The 18,125-nt window shown below is 34.8% G+C and overlaps 1 non-coding gene across 1 annotated transcript; it reads left to right on the top strand.

Moving 5' to 3' along the window:
- Positions 1–17,622: 17,622 nt before the first annotated feature.
- LOC141694506 (small nucleolar RNA R71) lies at positions 17,623–17,729 on the top strand. The gene has a single exon (XR_012563805.1). It is a non-coding gene; the product is annotated as a small nucleolar RNA R71 (small nucleolar RNA).
- The last annotated feature ends 396 nt before the right edge of the window (positions 17,730–18,125 follow it).

An 18,125-nucleotide genomic window follows, 5' to 3' on the forward strand; every position in this document is an offset into this window, starting at 1 on the left:
GGTGTTCTACTATTGGGTACAAATGGGTCTTTAAAAGGAAGTTGAACCCTGACGGCTCAATAGATAAGTACAAAGCTAGATTGGTAGCTAAGGGTTTTAAGCAAAAGGAAGGAATTAATTATTTTGATACATACTCTCCGGTTGCAAGAATGGTAACAATCCGAATGCTTATAGCATTGGCTTCAGTCCATGGTCTTATCATCCATCAGATGGATGTAAAGACGGCTTTTCTTCATGGTGAACTTGAAGAAGAGATTTATATGGATCAGCCTGATGGATTTGTTGCATCAGGCAATGAAAGGAAAGTATGTAAGTTGATCAAGTCCATCTATGGCTTGAAACAAGCTCCCAGAGATTGGCATAAAAAGTTTGATAAAACTATATTGCCTTTCAGTTATAAGATTAATGAAAGTGATAAGTGTGTCTACACTAAAGTTAAAGGTAATGAGTGTGTTATTTTGTGCCTATATGTGGATGACATTTTACTGTTTGGAACTAATATTGAGATTATTAACGAGACTAAAGAATTCTTGAAAAGGCATTTTGAAATGAAGGATATGGGTGAGGCAAGTGTGATTCTTGGAATCAAACTGATTCAGTCCACTGAAGGAATAACCTTGACTCAATCTCATTATATAGAGAAATCTATACTTGAGAAATATGGTTATTCACAGTGTAGAATCGCTTGTACACCTTATGATTCGAAAGTTGCCCTTGTCAAGAATACTTCAGCAGTGCCTGTGTCTCAGTTAAGGTATTCTCAGATTATTGGGAGCTTGCAGTATCTTGCTAACTGTACTAGACCAGATATTTCATATTCTGTGTCTAAATTGGCTAGATATACAAGCTGTCCAAATAGAACTCATTGGGATGCTCTTGATAGAGTACTTAGATATCCTCTTGATAGAGTACTTAGATATCTAAAAGGCACAATGTACCTTAGTTTACACTACAGGAGATTTCCTGGTGTGCTTGAAGGGTACAGTGATGCAAGTTGGATAGCTAAGAAGTCTGGTTCCAATGGAGTGACTGGATACGTGTTCACCTTGGCTGGTGGAGCAATATCCTGGAAGTCAAGCAGACAGACTATTGTTACTCGGTCTACTTTTGAGGCTGAGTTGTGTGCACTTGATGCCACAGGGACGGAGGCTGAATGGTTACACGGACTTATGTCTGCAATACCTGTAGTAAGCAGACCGCTTCCTGCTATTGCTATTCACTGTGATAGTCGAACAACTATCGACAAGATTAGCAGTAAAAAGCATAATGCTAAAACTAAGAGACACATCCAAGTTAGACTCAAGTCTATAAGGGGTTTAGTGACTGATAGGATCATAGCTATAGAGTTCATAGGAAATCAGAATAATATAGCTGATCCTCTTACTAAAGGACTGGAACCTGCAGTGGTCCTTAAGTCAAGGTTGGGGATGGGACTGTCAACCCATCATAATTCATCAACAGTGGGAACCCAATACACATGAGAGGAGATCCCTCGAAGTACATTCAATGGGTAATAACAAGCTGTAAGGATGAGTTGGTAGTACCTTTGCTACATAGATGATACTATAGTATCTGAGTCTATCCCCTGTAAACCTAGAAGGTACTGACACTGCCAGAAAAGCAAGAGTGTTAAAACTCTGAATGGGATCAAGTCATTTGACGAGATAGAGGCAGTATATCTCTGGAGATGCCCAGCTAAGTGAATGTAATTGTGTGGTCGCAATTAGAGGATAGGGTTAATCCTTGAAGCATTCGACGAACAGGATCGAGACATGACCATTAATGTCTCAAAGCCGTAGATTGGCACCATAACCTTTGACTTGTCGTCGTCTATGGAATATGGTTATACTAAACGGATTAAGATTCAAGGTGAAACATTCCATCTCAGTCCGATAGCCATTGAAGTAGAGGAATTAGGAGGGTTCAAATCCGGAAGGGTACCGACTCTGAAAAATAAGTCATGATGGGAAATTGATCGCATTTCTGTATGGATTTGTGGGGGATTATTAGAAAATTAGGATTTTAGAGCTTAATTTAATTATGTTCTTGATGTTAATCCTAAAATCTAATGATTGGAAATTGTTCAATGATATTTGAACTTAAATTTTCATGTATGGTTTTAAGAATTTTCTTAATGAAATCCATATGAAATGAGAGTTGAAAGTAGCTTGGAAAAGCTTGGAAAAATTTGAGAATGTTTGTCCCACATTGAAATAAATAAAGGAGGTTGTGTGCTTTATATGGTATTACCCACATGAGTAGTATACAACTACTAAGGTGTGTGATGGTCCATTGTGTTGTTGTGTGCTTCACGCGCACACACACACACGCGCCCCGCCACGCACCGCACCGGACCGGACCGGACCGGGTCGGGTCGGGTCGAAGGGCGATTTGGGCGAATGTCTCGGCGTCTCGCGTACGCGAGGCGACCTGGGCGAGGATTTTATTTATTTGAGAATTAATTTTAATTCGAATTTATTTATCAGTGATTGGATTATTATAAATTGTTGGGCTTAGTCTAAATACCTTGAACCTGGACAAATAATATAATCTGATCTGTAACTGATGAATAAAATCAGAACTTAAGTTCTGATATGATATCTCAGAACTTAACTTAAGTTCTGATATCAGAACTTAACTTAAGTTCTGATATCAGATCAGAAATTAACTTAAGTCCTGATAATAATGTGGGTTTTAATGGGTGTTAATGTGAAAAGCTGTTACAAGTAATTTAAATTCAAAATCTGATCAGTTTTGATTTTTTTATTAATGACGCAGTTTAATTCAGACATTAAGTGTGTGGACAGTTTCATTTTCTCCTCTCCTATAAATAGAGGTTAAAGTGAATGTATTATACACACAACATTCTCTTCTCTTCTCTTCAACCTCTCTGCATTTCTCTCCCAAAAGTCCTGAAGTGCTGATATTTTCCGGCGACTGAGGTGCTGGTCGAAGTGGAGCTTTTGTTGCTGCTGTTAACATAAATTCCGAGCTGTTTTATCCTGGTGGAGATATTGTGCGCATCCCAAACGCAGCAGGTAGGGGCAATATTCTCTTCAAGAGCAGTCAGGACTTCGAGCAAGCCCTGGTGACTCAGCTGTGATCATTTTTCTTGGCATTTTGTATCTGTGAACCTTTATTTCAGTCACTGTTAAAAGCTATGGTTTCGGGTACATCTTTCTTTCTCTCTTCGTTATTTCAGTTACTGATTTTGTTTACCTGCATGCTTTGTTTTGTTAACTGTGGTCTTGGCCTAAACTTGCTAAATTCTTTATACACTTGCTTCTATGTTGCTATATTTGTTAGTGAGATTTACAACACAATAGCGGTTGCAATTAGATCAACTTTGAGGTGCTAGCTGAAAACTCTTGTTGCTGTTTATTGCACCATTTCTATGGCGGCATAACCTCTTGTGTCTACCGTGATCCAGTGTCTTGCATAGATGTATTGTACACCATCCGTTTATCTGTTTGTTGACTTTTTAGGGTCAAATTGATCCAATCTTAATGAAAATTTTCCATAGTAGTAAGTTTTATCACAAAAAATTAAACAAAACAAATAAATTAGGACGAAGGAAATAATAAAGATACCATTTGACTGGCCTACTCAAATTCTGCAACTTCACGCTTTTCTTTAGATGGAGTTATCAAGTCATTGTATAATCAGATATATTATTATAGCACCTTGCATAGTATAAATCGAACAGAGAGCACCCATTACATTTTTGTTGGATTGTTTGCTAAATTACTTTTCCGGCATTAATAAGCGAAATTCTGTTTAAGTGGTACACAAATATTAAATTTGGCTCGCAACGGTTGACTCAGTTGGTTAAGTATCTAGTCGCTTAAATGCGATTTACCTTGTTCACGTGGTTTGCAGGCAAGGTCGTGGGAGGTAGCAGGTGCGGGTTCTCTATGATAAGAAAACGTATTAAACCCACCAACTTTGATTTCACTTACCCAGTGCGCACCCGAAGGATAGCGACGGTTCTCTACAATAAAAAAAGTATTAAATTTATTACCACCAACTTTGATTTAACTTATTCTCTATCTTATAATTCCACTTCTATATTTTTTTAAATTCTACTAAAACTTTTGGTTACACCCTTTATTTTATTACTGTATGTGTATCTTAATTATATTTTTATATATCTTAAGATTCTATTAAGTTTGGTTTTATTTTTGTCATTTTATACTTCTACATGTCTTCTGCTAAGTTTAATTTTATTTTTGTTTCCTTATACTTCTACATGTCTTATGACTCTATTAAGTTTGGTTGATTTTTCTTTCAGCCTTTTGGCTTTAACCGTAGTGTTCTTAATTTTTTTATGTATTTCTAATTCAATATATTATACGTTTTTGGTTTCATCAACTTTTAATTTCACTCCTTCTTAAATTTCATTATAACTCTAAATGTATAATCTTTATTTTTCTTTTACTTCTATATGACTTATAATATTATACTAGCCAATAACTCGTGCGATTCACGATTGTTTTAAATAACTGTAATTATATTTTTTAATTTTAATATTCTATTAATTATTTTATTTTAATAATTTTAACATAATCAATATGGGGAATCATCTTTAATTCAATTTTAACCTTGGTTTAGCCTTCAATTGTACCCATTATTTTGTTATACCTAAAACACATTATATCGACAAAATCCACGTAATTATATTCAAATTTTATTATCATTTATTAATGTTCAGATATATTATATATATATATATATTAAACCATAATATATATATATATATTAGCTGGTCTAATTATTTTTTGATTTATTCTTTTATCTTGGATTACTTTATAAATTTATTTTAGCTCGGGTGATAGTATATTATTTTTTGTTTATCCGACCATATCTTACGAATTAACGAATAGTGCCCAGTTTCATTTTAATAAAATAATATTATCTCTAGTTTCGTTTTATAAAATAATATGGATATTGTAGCATAGAAGAAAACCTTTCATTATATAAGACATTTATATCAACCAAATTCAAATAATTATATTTAATTTGTCTTTTTTATATTTTAATTCGGGTTGAATATTATTTAAGTTTAGCCTGGATAAGTAATATATATTATTTGTTTTAACTCGATGTCATTATATCAACCAACGAATTAGTAGTATTTAGTTTCAGTCTGGATGAGTACTATAACTATATATTTTTTTAAACAACACCGAGTAATATTTATTATTGTGTTTTAACCTGATATAACAAATCAACTAACTATATTTAGTTTTTTTATTTTTATTTTTAACGAGGATTAGTAGTATAATGTTGTTTAAACATGTAAGAATAGTGTATACTATTTTCTTATATCACGGGTGGTCATTCTATGAACCAATTATTCTAATTCTAATCTTTTTTTAGATTAGTTCGATAGGATAACTTTTTAGGCCCGGGTGATTAATACATATTTTTTTTTCTAGCAAGAGATCATTATACATATTTAATTATTTTGTTTTTAAACCAAATTTCATTTCATTTAGTTTATATGTGGGAGGAACAAGAATATTTTCAATAAATAAATATATTTTAAAATATACGAATAACTTAATTCTTGCTTATATATGATTCGTAGAATAAATTTGAGAATTTTGATACTTTTTAAAGATTTTATGATCCGTTTGAAATTTAAATCAAGTATTGTTTTTTTATTTTATTGATAAATATAATAAAAAAAATGAATTATTTACTTAAAAGTCATATTTAAATGTTTCATATATATATATATATAAAAGAAACTAGCAAATATATGGGTATTAATTATATTTTGTGGAATATGTGATGTAATGACTAGTAAAAGTAGCAAATATATTTGGGTGTTTGTTATTTTGCGTAATTATATGTTGAGTTGAATGTTATGTAATTAACTGGAAATTGATAGGATAAGAATTAAGTTGTTTCTTAATTTGGGTTGGTTTGTTATTGGATTATGGGTATTACCCAATTCGGTTTTCAATTAGGGTTTATAGCCAAATTGGGTCTTGGGAGAAAGAATGGTGAAAAATTGGGTTTTCAAATTAGGGTTTATAAGTTCTACTATTACTGTATTATTATTATTATTATTATTATTGTGTTCTGAGAATTATTTCATATACAGAGGTTCAGAAAGCATATTTTTATTTAAAAAAATAAAAAAAACTGGTTGAAATACCCATTTTGAGAACGGATATTCGGACATATACCCAATCTGAGAAAGCGTATTTCGTCGATATTTTTTGCTGTATTTCTCAAATTTGGTATTTTGGTCACCAATTTTAAAAAATGTCGTATTTTTGGCCATCGTCCCCTTAAATCATCTAATTTTCAAAATAATAAAACTAAGATCAACTATTGATTGCCAAAACAAATTGATTTTCGTTAAGCCTAATTTTTTTTGCAGAAATTGGTTTTGCCAAAATCTTGTGCTTTTAAGTTTTAAACACGCATTAAAAGACCTTGGCATTCTCTATTATAGCCTCTTAAAAACTTTAGCCATAACACAAAATAAACTTTTTTTAGAACATGAAGTACTGAATAAGAAAAATGTTGACAGATTGACAGTGTCTTGAACAATATATCAGCTGCTCATCAATGCATGCAGAAACTGGCATGTCTTAGCTTTGTGCATCAAGCTGCAGGAAGAATTGAGAGTAAAAAACTTGCGCATGCAGATCTTGAAATCCTTGCAGTTGCAGCTTAATAATTGATAGAGAACTTCTTCATCTTGGTTATGATCAGTCTGAATGTGGGATAGCAATTTGAAAACCAGGGCACTCTTATTACACTACTTCGTAATACTCAACCTAATTCTATATGATTGTGTAGTTTAAGATGATTGAATAAAGCACACACAATTCACCCGAGACTTTATGATTAAGTTGGAACATGAGTTTCATAGTAAATAAGAAGAATGCATAGAGAATGGAAGTAATTTCTCGAGTGATTCAAGATTCAAGATTCAAACATCCAGAAGCAGCACTCACAATTAGGTCAGTTATTTCAAGTACATTAATTCTGATAAAAAATGGCCTCTAATAGAAAAAAAATAAAGGTTTGCATTTATAACATTTGAAGTCACCTGTTGAATATAAGGATAATAAGTAAAGAAAATCAACAGATAAATCAAGTAAGAATCAGAAGCCGAAAGACTTTCCTATGAGAGAAAGCTCATTGTGTTTGGAAATACCAAGTGCTCAAACATTCATCACTTGGACAAGAGTAAAACCAGATTTGAAGTATCATAGGCCTTATGAATTATGAGATGTCGGAGTTTTGGTTTTCCTCCCATACTGCTACATTTGATTGTTTTTGCATAGGTTCCAGAATGCCTTGAGCTTGCAAATACATATGACTAACATCAGGGTTTCCATTGCCATTTTCTTTTGAGGTGCTTGAAAATATAAAGATTCAACTGTATGCTAAGATTGCTAGCCCACACTTGTCAATGTGCTATCAACACTTTGTTACAGTGTTCTTCTACATTTTGTCTTCTATAGTACTTGGCCTTTGTGTTTTCTCTACAACAGAAATCACATAATTTCTTAATGACACAAATAAGACGCGAAATTGTTTGATCATAAGTAGACCCCCAACTACAATGCTCGTTGTGTAGTTTAAGACGATTGAACAAAGCACGCAGAATTCACCCGAGACCTTATCAAGTTGGAATATGATTTTTATATTAAACAAGAAAAAAGCATAGTTAATTGAAGTGATTTGTCAATTGATTCAAGATATCAACATCGGAAGCAGCACTCACAATTAGGTATAAATATTTCAACTACAATAATTCAAAAAAAATTGGCCTCAAATAAAAAAAAGTTTGCATTTTAAACATTTAAAGCACATATTTTATACAAAGAAAATAAGTTAAGAAAATATATCAATATCAAGTAAGTATCAGAAGTTGATAGATTTTCCTCAGAGAGGAAGCTTATTGTTTTTGGAAATACCAAGTGCTCAAAACATTAACACCTGGAAATGCAACCAGAATATTGAAGTATCATAGGCCTTACAGAACCCTACTGATCCTATTTGAGAAGATGGAAAATTTTATCCCCTTATTAGTCGCAAATAGATTGTATCCTTCAAAGGAATCTCTCTTATTGCTTGTAAGTTCCCCTTCATTATGATGGATAAACTTGTAAGGAATCTCTCTTATTTGCCCTTCTAACAAGCAGCTTCTGAAAGGCTCACCTCCATTTGCTATTTGCTTGTCATCCATCACAACTTCTTCACATTCACCAACACCAGTCTGTAGGCGTAGTGGGGCATCTGTACCGTCTGCATATTCTGAACTCTGACATGTTTCTTTATTAAGATGGAATCTATTGTGGCCATTATTTCCCGTTCCTACAATAAGGCACCTACATCATAACAATAGTATATCCTTCATACCAAATTTTTTTGACAAATAAACCCTGGTTTATTGCTAATATCAACTAAGAAACTTGAAATAGAATTTTTCAGTTAAACTTGAAAAACAAATTGATGGCTATTGTAAACCCTATTTCTGTCCAAAATTAAATATTGTGTAGAACAGTGTAACTGCAAAGTTTCAGTATTTCCGTTAATTTCTCCAGAACTATTATACATTCCCATTTCATGCTTCCAGTAACTTTTCCTGCAAGACCCTGACAAAAGAGCAATGTCAGTGGTCCTAAATTAATCCCAAATTTTTCCTCAAATCGTTTTTTATTGAGAGCTCTGGAATTACTCTGGACAACAACTACGATTTTAAGCTTTAAACATGTATTGAACCACAACCTTCGCATTCTATTTATAGCTTTTTAAAAACTTGATACATAAACATAGAAAAACCTTTCCATCATAGAGGAAAGGGGTGTTTTTTATTGGGAAAGGGGTGTCTTTCACATGTTTTTGGCCGTATTTCCTCCATCTAAATCCATCATCCATGTTATCGATATCAGTCCTGGTGAGGAAAGCAAATTTATTCTCTTTTTTCTTTCTGGTGCTCATATTTTTGGGCTTGAACCTGCAAATCAACATACCCCAAAGACGACGACATTCATTAAACAAAAATTCATCACATTAAAAATTTAAAGAACAAAAGTAAATGACTGATCAACGGACGTAGAGTGTGATTACCTTATGGATCCCCTTAAAAGAGCTCGACTGAATGTAGCAATCCAAAAGAGTGAGGGACTCATCCCTAGTTGTGGTCAGACATCCCCAAGGATGAACGGAAGGATCTTGATCATCACATTGAGACAAACCACCAACAATTTGAGATTCTTGAATTCCCGGTCTGTTGCAAGAAAGATGAGAAACAGCTCCGTCCTGCTTGGAAGACTTCCCATACTTGACGATCCCGGAAAACTCTTCATCCAAAAAACAAAAACATCTGGGACAAAAGATGACCTTGCGAACTTGCTTCAGGAATGTTTGTTTATCAACTTTCAAAAGCTCCTGACGCCCATGTCGTGGCAAACCGTTCCAGAACTAAATCAACAGAAAAGAAATACATTTGATATCAATCACAACAACATATTAAATGTAACACAAACTGAATACCCGCACTCCAGTTCAATCTCAGACAAATCAACATATCAATAAATAATTAGTACTCTTCATAGTAAATACTAATAACAATTAAATTAAAAATTGCTCAATGACAAGGAAATCACTGTCATAAAATCAAAGTTGTCCCGTTTTAATTTATATTTGACTTTTCAACACGTTGATAAAAAATCACTTAAAATGGGACGGGAGTGGTAGTTTAAAAAAACAAACGTTCTTGAAATCAAATAACTAGGCATATAAATCAAACCACACACACATAATTGAAAACAATGTAGATTCGCCAACATCAAGTACGGACACAATATTTTTGTTCAATCTCGACAAATCAAACACACACACATAATTGAAAATAATATACCTTCGCTAACATCAGTTATGGACACAACATTTTGGTTTAATTTCAATAAACCAATTAATAAATGGTACTCTTCATAGTAAATACTAATAAAAATTTAATTAAAAATTACTCCATGATAAGGACATCATCAATTCTACACCCACAAAATTTACTCCCATTTTAACTGATGTTTCACTTCTCAACACGTAAATAAAAGTCAATTAAAATGGGACGGACATAGTAATCAGAAAAAAATAAGGTCTACCGAAATCAAACAACTAAACATATAAATCAAACCACATACACAACATAACACAAAACACACTCATGATTGAAAACAATGTACCTTCTGAAGCTGATCAAAGCTATCTTTAGTTGTCGACATGGCCTCATTTCCGTGTGTTGATTTCTCCATCTTGGAAACTCGACACCTTGTACAATGTATTCACGTTCAATGACTGATCATTAACAAACAAAAGACAAGCAGTTGTGATTTATATATTCATGATCTCGAAAAATATAAATCATACAAATAATCTATCAAGTACACGAAGTTGATTGAAAGATCAAGGGAACAAACATAAAGAACTACAAAAACATAAAACGTACATATGATAGCGCTGACAAGTGCTTGAAAGTACTCTGTAATATTTGAGCAGTGCCTGCACATACATTTATAGTAGATTTCAAGTTGACTAGGTGTGGTGATAAGAAATTATAACCAGCTGTTTTCAGACCATGGTTTTTTGGATTTTTTTTTATTTACGGATTATTTCATTCATATCATTAATGAAAGATACACTCATTTTATTTTCTTTTTTGACTTTTTGAGATCTTTTCTTGAGCGTATTAATTTGTTTTAGTATCCGCAATAAATAGTGAGAATCCATTATATATTGTGTCGATTTGGGTTGGTTGGGATAGCAACTAAATTCTACAAATCATAAAGAGGTCAAAAAATTATATATGGAACACAAGTGAATTCATTAATATTGTCTTTGGCATGGATAGTGATGTTATTTACAAGAAAATTGAAGCTTAAATATTAAATTTTGGAGTTCATCTATCAATTTCCAATATTTATTAGATAAACTATAGGTTTTGAAAGTTATGATCGGAGTTGTCAATTTAAATTTTCAAATGAATTTTATTATTAATATTTTGAATTTGAAATAAAATTCAAATCCAAATCTATGTTACTTATTTGGTCAACTCCAATCTTTCAAACAAAATCCAGTTCTCAAGTGTTTGTATTTTAAGCTCTGATATCTTTGGGAAATGATATCTTTGGTAAATGATAACAATACATGATATTTAGATTTCATTTTAGATGAAGTATCTATGTTTTCTATGTTAGATATTGATTGAAATTAGTAGTATTTTGATCATAGATTTTGAAATTTTGTAATGATCTTTAATAAATAAGAGTGCTTAATATTTTATTATAATTTTAACGAGATTCAATGATGAAGCATGTTGTAAATTTTTTCTTGCTTGTATTCTTTTATCAAAATCGATCTCATATCTTTTAAATATAATGTCTTATTGGGTTGGGCTATATAAGAAAATTGGATCAAACACATAATTTCGTAAGAATTGGACATATGTTGGTTTGGGACTTATAGCGAGTCCAGGAACAAAATAAAAAATAAAATTTGTTTAATGATCCGACTCTGACAAGTGATCAAAGGTCTGAATGTCTGATAATCCACAAGCAGCATTCACAAATTATGCCCGATAATCCCCACTAATCCATTTATTTTTACAAAAGAAATGAACTGATATGCTAAAAAAAATCAAACGACTTAAATTCTCAACTGCACTATTTACCAAAATGAAGATAAATAAAACAATCAAGCATCATAGACTGATAGATTTTCCTATGAGAAAAAGCTTACTGGTTTGAACATGGAGAGGACACTTTCCAGACTGAAGTATCAGAGGCCATTAGAACGTTCTCATTCCTAACTTAGAAGATAGGAAATGATATTCCCTTGCACGACGCAAATAGATTGTATTCTTCAATGAAATCTTTTGTATTACATGTGAGATTGCCTTTACTATCTTGGTTAGTCTTGCCTTTACATGTGAGATTGCCTTGTCATTAGCTTGTGATGTGTCAATGTTTAAGTTTTTCTCGACTGATGCATTTGCTTGTGTTTGCGTAGGATCCTGCTTTGGTTGAACATCCCTCTGCAGGCTATGGGAGGGTAATGCAGCTAGATGGATGCACTGAGCTTGCAAATTCATATGAGTAACATCAGTGCTGTCATTGACATTTTCTTTTGGTACTATTGCCGGAACATAAATTCTACTCTTGTCCAACGGGCAGCTTCTAATAGGCTCACCTCCAGTTTCTATTTGCTTTTTATCCACCACAGAGTCTTCGCATTTCTGAACCCTGACCTGAAGGATTTGTGTGGTTTCTCTCTATTCACGGATTTTTTACTACCACAACTATATATTAGTAATGTAGTCTCTTAGAGTGAGCTTATTTGCCAAGTTAGATGGTCTGGACAAATTCAAAGAGGCAGAATGAGGCTTACAAATATACTTCAATAAAAAATCCCATGATTCATTGTCATATTCAGGACCGTTTGAGCTTGTATACAAGCTTATCATCTTACAATTATTACAGTCAACCATTTCAATCACCAAATCCAGGTCTTTATCAGTTTCAAGAGGAACAATATTATCGGGACACATACCTACATTTTCATTTAGAAACAACCAAATATCCACTATTTGAGTAGTACACCTTACTTGGCCAAGAATAATTTCAATTTCAACTAAGTTAAATTTCATGTTTAAGCACATATCAAAATAAGCTATCTATCCCCGTAAATAACTATTGAATTCCTCGGTGAATTTTCTGCCAAAATGAAGTTTAATTGTAAAGAAACCATACACATCTGCATAAATTTAGGGTTTCACATCAAATAAGGCATATGCATTACACAATTTCTTAACAAGGATGTTAGGGCGAAAACACGCGCTAATATTCACGCAAGTATACGCGTTCGCAAGTAGTATAAGATATAAATCAGATTCGTTTCCACAGAGACTGGTTTAGGTTAAGTTCAATTTATGCACCTATGCAACAATGTATGGTTATCGCTCAATGCTAAGACAAATAACAAATTGAGTTTTTATTAAACTAAGAGATTATACTAAATAACATTTATTAAGAGAATTGAAGTTGAATTACTATATATGACAAACATGGGATTCTAACTTCATTAAATACTTCATTCAATAGCCTTATTGTTCTTAACCTTAGCATGTGATGGTGATGACACTAATCAGATAACACGAAACTGATAAACGCCAACTTTCATTGCACGAATACCATTCTACCAGACATCCACAAAAGAGATAGAAGCTGAATAGGCACCAATTATATTGAGACCCTATATGTCTATAGAATTTGACAACATAACGGTTTAAGATCAAGTTATCTATCTTGATTACATAGGGCAAGTAAAACGGTTAGAGTTACCTACGAATCATACATACTCATACATGAACCTATGCTAGCATGGCAAGTTCTAAACCTCTATATTCACTGTCGCTTCAATAGAGATTAACACGCTATCTTATATGTTAGCTACGCACATAAGACGAATAAGCACAACCAATACTAGGATATCATACAATCACCACACACCAAGTTATCGAAACAATTAACTATTGAAATCCATAAGTAAATCCGCTAGAATCCCATGACAACGATTAGCCCATAATTGAACTCATCGTCACCATGGGTTCCAATGAAAGCATGGTATAAACAAGGTCTTAATAAACTAAATTATAATCAGAGTACGAATAAACGAGATCTAGGTTCAACAAGAACGAAAACGAGCATCCAAAGTTACAACTAATTCAAAGAATCACAAGTTGAAAACAAGATCTTCTTTTTCGTAGTTGTTCTGTGCTACTAGGTCTTCTCCTTGGTATCCCCCTCCTCTCTGTGAAAACGTCTCAAATCTACTTATATAATAGTCCCACAAAACTCAGATTACATAGAAGTTGGAAGCCAAACAGAAGTAGAAGTCTAAAATAATTCAGCAAAATTCCCGACCCTGCGCGGCCGCTCAGCATAGCTGCGCGGGCGCGCAGGCCTCTACTGGAAAAAATCCAAATTTGCTCCGTTTCTTCGCCGTAATCTGCCCGTTCCTTTCCTCTCACAATGGTGAACACATGCCAAGGCTTATTCTTGATGATTCCTCCCCCGAAATGCAACTAATACCCTGAAATGCATAAACACTAGAAAAACGCATCAAAATACCAACAACTTGAGTCCAAAACACCAATTTAAGCTTGTAATAAAGCATTCCAAGTGGATATAAAATCCACTTATCACACCCCCAAACTTGAATCGATGCTTGTCCTCAAGCATAAACAGACTCAAAACTACAAAACAAAGCTAATGCATGAATGTGACTACATGAATGCAACTAAATGATACTGCAATCGATCCCCTCAGAATAACCATAACCAAATGAATAAGCCAATGCCTCTAAGAATGCAATAACTTGAAACAGAGTTTGAATAAATCCCACAAACTAACTCACAAACCAGAAACGTGCGTGTGTGGATGCTTAACAGATATACTCTCGATACTAGATCAATAACCCTAACTTATCTATCATTGAAACAATCAAAAGTTTATAAACAGAATAGACAATAAACGCATTATGACTCACAACACCTCCTTTCTACTAGAGTTATACAAGGATTCACACTATTATTGAACACATAACAAAGATGCTTATTTGACCATGCAATGAATGAGGTCCCAAAAGACTTATGCAATAATACCCATATAGCGAGCGTTAGGTTAGCGGATCCCAGACTATAAAAGCCTTAGGTCACTAGGCACAAAGTCCCCTAGAACTTAATAACTCGAGTATTAAAGAGCTCACTCTTGATCAATTATGCATAAACACATACTTTTTTTTTCTTTTTCTTTTTCTTTTTTCTTTTTTTTTCTTTTCTTTTTTTTTCTTTATATTTTTTTTTTCCAAAATGATCCGAATGAGTGCGTTTCGCTCCATCTCATTCAACCCTAGACTACTCATAAAAATATGAGCCGGCTACTAGCCATTTGACGCCTAGCCTTACAACAACTAGCAATGAAATCCAAGTTTTTCTCCAGATAAAAAAAAATCAGTGTTTTTACGTCATTACGAGAATATCACAAATTCTAAATATAACCAAGTGATTAAATCTCAACAACAAACAAGTATGATCATGATCTAGATCAAAAGCAACCCTATAAGACTTTATGAAAATATTTGTTTCTGGCATGCAAATCAATTCATTAGGACTTAAACATCCCTCTATTCGTCATCACCACACTGAAATCAACATCAACTTATCAAATATCATGGTTCATCTTAAGGGATCATGCTAAACATGCATGCAAATGCAACTATATGAAATTACATAAAAACAAACAAATATGTCCTAAATGAACAATCATACAAAAATATGAATGAACTACAACTAAACATGCAACATGAATCTATATGGACACACACTACTAATCCTGACATTATCACCCTCAAACTTAAAATTTTCAATGTCCTCATTGAAGGCAATAATAAGGATTTCAGGCATACCTAATTAGCGGGAGATTCACCCTCGTCGGGTGGAGGATCAGGTGGCCAATCAACCTCGCCACTAGTGTCTCGGAAAATAGTACCGAAAGCATGTGTCAAATCTTCAGCAAAATGACGGTGAATGTCGTGCATGGCCTCCATACGCCTAATTACTCGCCTGTACTGCTCGTCACCAACACCAGTCCTATCAACTACCTGCTGCACATGAGAAGAACCCTCTATAGGCATTGGAGGATCCGTTCGGCTACCCTCTACATCATCAAAGATATATCCCAACCCCTTGTCAGGGGCGCACCTAAGAATGAATAACTCAAGTGATCTGGTAGTGGGTTGAGCTCAAGTGTAGGAGCATCTTCAATAGATGACTCGAGACGATCCTGAGAAATTTTCAGCTCTGCTAACCCAAGAGAATCGAATGGCACATCCAACTTCCTCTTCCACAGAGGTGCATTCAAAACCTGAATTTGCTCTACTTTAAAGCACTCCTCTTTAGCTGTGGTTAATTTTATTTCCTTGAACACATTGAAAGTGACCTTTTGATCGTAAACCTTCATCATAAGCTCTCCTTTTTGCACATCGATCATAGTTCGGCCTGTAGCCAAGAATGGTCTTCCCAAGATAATGGGAATCTTCTTATCTTCCTCGAAATCAAGAATTACAAAGTCAGCAGGGAAGAAGAGTTTATCCACCTTGACCAAGACATCCTCCACTATACCTCGTGGATAAGCGATGGAACGGTCAGCTAGTTGCAATGACATGTATGTTGGTTTCGGCTCAGGCAGACCAAGCTTCTTGAAGATAGATAAGGGCATCAGATTGATGCTAGCTCCTAAATCACATAAACACTTGTCGAACGACAAGTTTCCGATGGTGCAAGGAATAGTGAAGCTTCCAGGATCTTTAAGCTTCGGAGGCAACTTCTGTTGTAGCACAACACTGCATTCCTCCGTTAGAGCAATGGTCTCTAAGTCATCGAGCTTCACTTTCCGAGAGAGAATACCTTTCATAAACCTCGCATAGCTAGGCATCTGTTCAAGAGCTTCAGCGAAAGGTATGTTGATATGAAGTTTCTTGAACACCTCTAGAAACTTCTCAAACTGTTTATCCAGCTTTTTCTTCTGCAGCCTTTTAGGAAAAGGAGGTGGAGGATAGATCTGTTTCTCCCCTGTATTACCCTCAGGAGGAGTGTGTTCCACAGTAGTCTTCTTTGGTTCCACCTCTACTTCCTTCTGCACATCTTCTTCCGCCAAAACTTCAGATTCTGGAACTTGAGACTTTTCAGGCTCTTCGTCTTGCTGAACTTGGGGGCTTGCGACCTTTCCAGACCATAAGGTGATGGCGTTCACCTGTTCTTCAACTTCCCTCTTGCCTGGATTTGTTTCTGTATCACTAGGAAGCGTTTCTGGTGGTCGAGTCAATAAGGCATTAGCAATTTTCCCTATTTGGTTCTCCAGATTTTGGATAGAAACAGCCTGGCTTTGGCATATAAGAGCCTGGTTTTTGTACATAAGCCTCAACTCCTCCAATTCATATTTTTCATTCGAAGATAGACCTGCATCATTAGTTTGTTGTTGAAGTTGGAGTTGTTGTCTTGGTGTAAATTGTTGCTGAAAACCAGGAGGGTTAAATAGCTTATTTGCAAACTGCTGGAATGGCTGTTGCATCGCATTCAGATTGTTGCTCCAGCTGAAGTTAGGATGATTCCAGTTGTCAGGATGATAAGTGTCTGGAACTGGTTGCTGCGATCTCTGAAAGTTGCTCACAAACTGAGCTGAGTCGCTAGATATAGTGCATTGCTCTGTCGCATGCGGACCTGCACACAGCTCACAAACACTAATTATCTGCTTAACACCATAGTTAGCCAGAGAATCGATCTTCATAGACAACGCCTTTAGTTGAGCAGTGATAGCCGTAGCTGTATCCACCTCAAGTACTCCTGCTACCTTGCCCTGTGGATATCTCTGGGTTGGATACTGATATTCATTAGCAGCCATCAGTTCAATTAGATCATAAGCTTCCTTATAGCTCTTTGCCCATAATGCTCCGCCTGATGCTGCATCGAGCATGGGTCTGGACTGTGCTCCCAACCCATTGTAAAAACAAGTGATGATCATCCAATCAGGAATTCCATGATGAGGACACTTCCTAAGCATCTCCTTGTAGCACTCCCAAGCTTTACTTAGCGATTCTCCCGTCTGCTGCGCAAATTGAGTAATAGCATTTCTGAGTGCAGCTGTCTTCGCCATAGGGAAGAATTTAGTAAGAAACTTCTGAGCAAGATCTTCCCAAGTAGTAATCGAACCAGCTGGTAAAGAGTGTAACCAGCTCTTAGCCTTGTCCTTCAGAGAGAATGGGAACAGTCTCAGCTTCACAGCATCTTCAGAAACACCGTTGAACTTGAAGGTGTCGCATATTTCAATGAAATCCCTAATGTGTGTACTGGGATCTTCCGTTGGAGAACCCCCAAACTGGACTGAAGTCTGTACCCATTGAATTATGCCAGGCTTGATCTCAAAGGTATTAGCTGTGATAGCTGGCCGGACAATGCTAGATTGAATGTCATTGATCTTGGGTTGAGAAAAATCCATCAAGGCTTTCGTTCGTGCTGCTGGATCTCCCATTGTAAT

This window comes from Apium graveolens, chromosome 10 (genome assembly GCF_009905375.1).
Source record: "Apium graveolens cultivar Ventura chromosome 10, ASM990537v1, whole genome shotgun sequence".
Lineage (NCBI taxonomy): Eukaryota > Viridiplantae > Streptophyta > Magnoliopsida > Apiales > Apiaceae > Apium > Apium graveolens.